We start from the raw sequence: 8,231 nt of genomic DNA, 5'->3' as shown, positions 1-8,231 counted from the left end.
GGCAATATAAGGCTCATCCAAGACGGAGCTGATCTGAGGTGAAGCCGAGGTAAGACAGCGATGAGCCATGGGGCTGACTGTGTTGGAAGCGAACCTAGTTGGAGTTGATCTGAGATGGAGTTGAGTGAAGCCTCAGACAAGATGCAGGACTGAGCTGCATAGGAGCTGATTTGAGATGGAGCCAAGTGGAATCCAAAACAAGTTGCAAAGCTGACTATATGGGAACTAATCCAAGATGGAGCAAAGTCGAGATAGAAATAAGCTGCAGAGCAGAGTTGTGCTGGAGCCGATCCGAGATGGAGTGAGGAGTTGCAGAGTCAAGACACACTGGAGCTGAACAAGCAGTTGAACTTGAGTTGAAGCCAGGATGAGATGGAGCCATGAAGAGTCAGAAAGGAGTTGCCGAGCTGGGTAGTAGCCGATCCGAGATAGAGCCATGTAGAGTCAGAAAGCAGTTGCAGAGCTGGGATGCTGGAGCTGAACCGAGACAGAGCCGATCCCAGATGGAGCCGAGGGGAGAGACTAGTCGCAAAGCTGAGACACATCAGAGCTGAACCAGGAAGGAGTTGAACTTGAGATGAGAAGGGAGTTACAGAGCCGGGTTGCGGGAGCCAATCCAAGATGGAGTGGGCTGAGATGGAGCCGTGTAGAGTCAGAAAGGAGTTGCAAAGCTGGGTTGCAGGTGCTGATCTGAGATGGAGCTGGGTGGAGATGGAGCCATGTGGACTCAGAAGGGAGTTGCAGGAGCTGATCCAGGATGGATCGGACTGAGATGTAGCCGAGATTGGATGGAGGCTTGAGATAGGGGCATGAAAGGGGTGGGGGGGGGGTGAATGGGTGAAAGTCTGTGTGTGTGTGAGAGAGAGAGGCTGGGATGATGAGGGAAGGGGAGGGACGATAAAGGAAGGAGGAGGGATGATAAAGGCAAAGGATGAAAACGGCAAGGGACGAAAACGGGTGGAAGTGAGATGGATAAAAATCCTATAGAAAGGGGGAGGTGCTTGGATCAGTAGTTTGAGCATGTAACATTAAAAAACGTAACACTACATGGAATAGAAGGTAAGGAAATTAAGTGGCTCTATCCACATTACATTACGGGGCAGTGAGGACAACGCGATAGGATTGCATGAGTGAGTCCCAATTGAGAACATACACAGCAGAATAAAACTGTGCAGGAAGCAGGAAAACAGACATACAAACAGTGAAAAAGTTATCTTAACAAAATAAAGCATTGCGTCCAGCTGAGTAGATGCAAGGCGTGATAAGGGACAGGAAGTTTGGCCTCACGCTAGAGAGAAAAGAGGGGAATACAAGGGAGGTGGAAAGACAAGGGCAAGACAGAGGAGAACTGGTGGCTAGTGGAACGGGTTGGAATGGCGTGAAGGGGTGACGTCATGTAGAATATGCGAAGGGTGCAGTTTGAATGAAGCTCGTGGAGGCCGAGGGCAGGAGCGGAGGAACGCGGGCCGTCGAGGCTTCAAGCGCCGCATTTGCGTTGGAAGCGCCGGAGCCGGGCCTGGAGACCGCGCGAGGCGGGGAAACGAGATCCGAGATCGGAGGCTCGCCAGCCGGAGCAGCGGGTACGATGAAAATAGGTTCTTTGGGATGCGGACTGGTCTGTATCTGCGTAAGGAGCAGGCTGACGGCCGAAGGAAACTCACAAGAGAGAATAGAGGTCTGTGCCAGAGTGGCTTGCAGCTGCACCAGCGTCACACAACTGATTGCGAACACGTCATCACGGGAACGGAAGGTGAGGATGTGAACTTATAGGGCGTTAGATTGAAAGAAGGAGGAGTTTCAGCCATGCTCCTCCCCTCAAACTTCAGTTACAACATAACTACATTTCTTGGCTTGAACATACAGTTCTACACCTCAATGATTCCATAAAATACCAGAAAAAGATTATATTGCTTGTAAAATGTATATTGTTTTGGTGTTATAAACAGCATTTTAAAAGGTTCTTTACAGAACACAATAATTGACACATTCAAGAGTATAATAACTGACCATCATAACCTTACAGAGGCAACTGTAGCTTAATTTGAATAGCACACACACACAGAACCATCATCTAATCTACAAAGAACTATTTAAGCATTCAAATGGTTCCTTAAGATGTTATTGTTCTATATTTAACCATTGCCTTATCAAAGAATCCTTAAAAAACCTCCTGTTTAAGAGAGCAGGAAAGAAATCTTAAAATGGTATAAAAACTCTATCCCTATAACTCCATAACTCTATGTCTTTATATCCCTATTAAGGATAAAAAATATAGTGGTATGAGAACAAAATGGCTATGGTTGTAGAGGATTGGAATATGTTTCTCTCACTGGATGTCAGTTATGAAAGCCAAAAACTGTATTCATCATGTAATTTTCATGGTCAGTTCAAAAGCAGGGTTGAAAATAATGTTATTCAATTATTGCATCCAGAGGATCGGGTCTAGCTATCTTTCAGACTGACACACCCCCATTTATAAAAAATGCTAGGTGCGCAGCTTATCTGCTATATTAATAACCGCACTGCCCACCATCTTGAACATTCCTGAGCCTTACAGAATTTTTACTTTTTCTTATATCACTGAATTTTGTATCTGTTCTGTTTCTGATTTTTTTCAGATTGTATTTTGGATTTTGTCTTTCAGAAAGCATTACCTGTCTTTCTATTAAACTGCCTGCACCCATGTCTATGTTATTGGACTCCCTGAATCACAATTTGTTAGTAATGATGTTATTGCACCGTTGTAAAACCTTATGTTGCCTTGAGGATCCTATTTTGTACTCAAAGAAATTAGTAATACTATTAAAAAAAACCTTCCTACATAATGAGGTTACCTGAAGAACCTTAAAAAATCTAAAAGTTCTTGCAGGAAACTCTGCTTCCATGGGTTCCATGAAGCATCATGCTTCATCTCCAGGTTAGAATTAATCTTAGGTCCTTCAGAGAACCCCAAATTTCAAAAGGTTTCTGCCAGTGTGGCTAGCTGGGGAACCCTAAAGTGAGCCTCACGTATCCAATATTATGAAATACAATAATGGAGCTGAAAGCTATGCATGAATGGACATGCCTACACATGCATATGCAGGTGTTGTGTGTGTGTGTTTGAATTGTAAGTAGTGGGAAAAGGCACAGTCTGTCAGTAACATGCTCTCACAGCTTATTTCCATAATTATGTTAATGAAATTATAAAAAAAATAGAAAACATCCTGTTTGAGCTGTATTAAATAAAAAATTATATTTTACCTAATGAGCCTTTATTGTTTATATATATATATATAATCTTCAGCTGATGTGTATAGGGTTCAAAAAGCACCACAGAACACAGGAAGGCCAGTCCAGTATCCATACTCTTCATTATATAGCCATGTGTTGTAACACATGCAGAATGTTTCTTTAAGTAAGATAATGGGTAAATGGTGGCCATGAAGGGATGCGCATGGTCAGCACCAATGCTCAAATAGGCTGTGGCATTTGACCATTAATGAATGATTGGTGTTAATGGGCCCACAGTGTGCCAAGAAAACATTCCCCACACCATTACACCACCTCCAACAACCTGGACTGTTGACATAAGGCAGTTTGGGTCCATGGATTCATCCTGTTGGCGCCAAATTCTGACCCTACAATCTGTGTGCCTCAAAAGAAATCAAGATTTATCAGACCAGTCTACATTTATCCAATCTTCAACTGTCCAGTTTTGATGAACCTGTTCCCAGTGCAGCCTCAGCTCGCTATTCTTGGCTGACAGAAGTGGAACTGATGTGGTCTATTGCTGTTGTAGTCCATCCGCCTAAAAGTTCAACGTGTAATGCATTCTGAGATTTTTTTTCTGCTCACCACAACTGTACAGAGTGGTTATGTGAGTTATCAGACCGTTTTCAACAGCTTAAACCAATCTGACTATTCTATGTTCACCTCTGTCATCACCAAGGCAATTCTGTCCATGAACTGCTGCTCATGGTATATTTTTTCTTTGCTGCACCATTTTGAGTAAACTCTAGAGACTGTTGTATGTGAAAATCCCAGGAGATCAACAGTTTGAGAAATACTCAAATGTGTGAACATTACCTAAAGCTGCTATCCTATATCTGCATGATTTTTTTGCACTGCACTGCGGCCACACAACTGGCTGATTAGATAATTACATAAATGAGTAGGTATGCAGGTGTTCCTAATAAAGTCGTTGGTGAGTGTATTTTATTTTATTTTTTTTTGCATTTAATTATATTATACATGGTGTTTTTACCGCTAAGGTAGACAATTTAAATTAAAATGCCGTTTGCACAGTTGCCTATATTTAACTTACAAAAGTTTGGGCACCCCTGGTCAAATTACACGTTTTGTAACTAAAGAGGACATAAGTTAACACATCCTCTACAGGGAGCACAATGTTGAAAGGTTTAGTGCACAATTACTATTTATTTGCTAAATTTAGGGTACTGGCTGGAAATTCAGCAAAGAAATTGGAATTGTACCCTAAACTTTGCAGAAATATGCCATAATTATGTACCAGATACAGGATATTTGCAATAAGAAATTCAACAGAACATGTCCTTTGACCAAGGGTACCACAGCCTTTGCATAAGACTTCATGTGTGTTTGGGTGCCTTTGAATAAAGTTAGGTTTTGATTTTGATTTTGGTTTTGGTTATGTTTAAATTCATACAGTGTTGACCTTGGGTAAGGGTTTGTTTCTAGGTTTTATTATAATTTCTCATAATATCTCTTTATGTTAATCTCATAGCACGTGTCTCTCATTTTTCACCTTATTTCTCTGTTGCACACACACACACACACACACACACACACACACACACACACACACACACACACACACACACTCTTTTACTTCCGTCACTTTTTCAGTCCCACAAAGATTCTGTTGATTCTTCTGAGCCAAATGCAAGACTAAATCAAAGCCTCCTTTCAGCTCTTTTCCCTATTCACAGTGTATCACTGTCTATTACATCAGTGTGAGTCATTCACACTTCAGCCTGCCTGGACACGTTTAAAGAGTGTGTTAAAGCCCCCATACTGCTCTTTGCTTTTGAGGGGAACTAGTAAGCCTGCAGTGCAAATGTTTAGCAGAACAAGCAGTAGAATATTTCAGTGTTCTCTCATAAGAACATGATACTTTTGAGATAAATACACCTGGCATTTTGATATGACCAAAAAATTGCTGATTATGCATTGAATCTTTGCATTAGCTGAATGTTCATATTAGCTGTGAATAACTAACAATTTAACTTAAAATACTTCCTTGGTGGATGAAATCCTATTACAGTTATTATTTTCTCATAAATACAGACCAGTGAGGTGGCTGCTGTTATAATTACAGTATAAATCCATTTTCCCCTCAAAGACAAACCAAATGTACAAAAGATGACAGATTAATTAAAGCAAGCTTTTAAAAATACATAAAAAGTACTATTTTTGTATCTCTCATTATTTTTGTCATTTATTTTATTAATAATACTGTGTTCTGGATCTTGAAACAAGACATCAGCCGTAAGGCTACATTTCTTTAAATTCCATTTAAATATTCTGCCTTTTGCGGTAGTAAAAAGGGGGTACCAATTAATACATTTGCACTTAAAATGTACATGTGACAATGACCAAGGTAAAAGGATAGAAGCCTGAATTTCACTGTGGAGCATGAAGATGTTGAGATTTATTAAGGCCTATCAATAATTGCTGAAGCAGACCCCACTTTGATGTTGGTACGTTTTTTGAATCATGCTGTTAATTGGACAGTCTTCCCGTGATATGAGGGAGCTGTTATTAGCGATAATCATGTTTAATAAGGCTCAGTGATGTAAGCTGCATTGTAGCCTTCTCCACAGTGCTGGTAATGGCCAGCTCAGTTTCATATAACAGTGATAAATGAGAAATTTGTCACTCCCTAAAACATATATTAAACCTAATGCACCCTGGAATACAGCATCTAGAGGTTTTAGTATTGAATAAGTGTTCATAAATACAATACCGGTATGATAAAACAATCCAAATTATTTTCTTTCTACAGTCAAAAGACAAAGAAGCTGAACACTGACCAGACACTTCTTTAAGTACACCTACCTTGTATTTACATTCATTGGCCATTTTTTCAAGTCCCCTTATCATACAGGTGCACTATATAGTTCTACAATTACACACTGCAGTTAACTGTTTCTCTAAGAAAAAAGTTGTAGTATTTGTATTTTATATTTGTTTGAGGCAGTAATAAAAACAGTTTGTGTTTTTTTTTTTTCGTTTTTTTGACCCCACAGTTTTTAAAATATTCATGTCTACCAAGTGGTTGAGATGGCACTTTGTGGCATATATAGTGACTCAAAATGTGCTGTACCAAATGGTTGAGCAGAACATTAAAGTGATAATTTGTAAGATCCTCTTTTACCCTGTTCTTCAATGGTCAGGACCCCTACAGGACCACAAAAATAAGTATTATTTGAGTGGTAGATCATTGTCAGCACTGCAATGACACTGATGTTGTGGTGGTGTGTTAGTGTGTGTTGCACTGGTATGAGTGGATCAGACTGTGTCCATCTATTAGACACCCCTACCTTGTTGATTCACCTTGTAAACGTAAAGTCAGAGACAATAGCTCATCTCTTGGTGCACAGTTTGTGTTAGTCAACCTCTAGTCCTCCATCAGGGGTCACAGGATGCTAGTGGCTGGATATTTTTGGTTGATGGATTATCCTCAGTCCAGCAATGACACTGAGGTGTTTAAAAACTCCAGCATAATATTCCAGCATTTTCAGCCTAATCTCCTTTTGCCACATCTGTAGCTTACAATTACAACAGGCAATAATTCTGAGACTGAAAAGAACAGAAAATGTGTTGACTATCAAAACACACTTATAATAGAAGCCAATGGGCAGAAAAGTGCAAATATGTAAAAAAAAAAAATGTACAAGAACTCAATGAGTTTTCTTTTCTAAGTACAGGGAAGTTATGGTAATGAAAACCGACTGCATGGAACAAAGTTTACGTTAGATTCATGGTTAATTCCTTTAATATTCCTTTTGAGGACATGTTGAGAGAATTGTCTAGTCTTTGCTTATTTCTCACGTTCTTTATTATGTAAAAGTGGGACAATAAAAAGGTGGGACAGCAAAAATACTGATGTTTTTGAACTTTGGTGTTAGTGAAGACTTTTGAGTGTACCTTGGACAGCAAACAACCTTTCAGCAAATCTAGCTTTCCCTCTATGGTCACTTTTGGGAAAATGGAACTCACTAAAATTTTGATGCTAGTTCATTTATGTTCAGGCAGGTCCAAAGCACAGCTGAGTAGCCTTCTCATGATTATTCAAACAAAATTTGCAAATGTGTGTGTCCTGCTTCCTTCAGTTACTGTTGCTTTATCGATCATTTTTCAGCTCAGGCTACCTGGTGTTAAACAGACTAAAAAGCTCAGTAACACAAAAGATTACTTTAGAAGCGCACAGAGGAGTACATTTGAAACATTTTTCATGCAAAACTTGACAGGACGTTCACTGAAAACATCTGTTTGAGGATTCACTGTAAACACTGGGCAATTTAAAACAGAAAAGAGAAAGATTCTGGCAGCGATGTTTAGATTAATCAAATCAAGGAAATCAGGGGTAAGAAAGCCACCCCTTTAGATGAGCTAATGCTAAAGCTAACACTGGAGTTAGCCAGAGCAACATTAGATGCTGAGGAGGTAGTCTGGGCTAAGAAGGGCTTGTCTTTCGCATATCTTCCAGCAAGCTTTAATGAAACAATAGAAGTTATGACATACATACAAGGGCATTACTATTCACACAATGTTTTTAATTCTGTAATGTTATCTATTATTTATCTTTAGATATCATCTTAAGTCTGTCTGTTAATAGTTTTGACACTGAATTGTAAGTTTCCTCTTCCACAAAGTTTAATCCAAAACTTTTTCAGCTTCAGGAATTAAACAAAACAGCTCCAGCCTCTAGATCAGGCATGCCCAATCTTATCCGCAAAGGGCCAGTGTGGCTGCAGGTTTTCATCCCAAAAGAGCAGAAGCACACATACGTGTTCAAGGACTGAGAATGACTAATTAAATGAGTGAAATCAGGTGTGCTCTTCTCGTTTGGAATGAAAACCTGCATCCACACTGGCCCTTTGCGGATAAGATTGGACACCCCTGCTCTAGAGTATCAAGTATAAAGAGATAAAGTGTATCTCAATTCAATTTCCTTGGCAAAACCTTGTCACATCTCTAAGCATAAT

Source organism: Colossoma macropomum, unplaced genomic scaffold, assembly GCF_904425465.1.
Source record: "Colossoma macropomum unplaced genomic scaffold, Colossoma_macropomum, whole genome shotgun sequence".
Classification (NCBI taxonomy): domain Eukaryota; kingdom Metazoa; phylum Chordata; class Actinopteri; order Characiformes; family Serrasalmidae; genus Colossoma; species Colossoma macropomum.
This window is presented reverse-complemented; position numbering follows the sequence as displayed.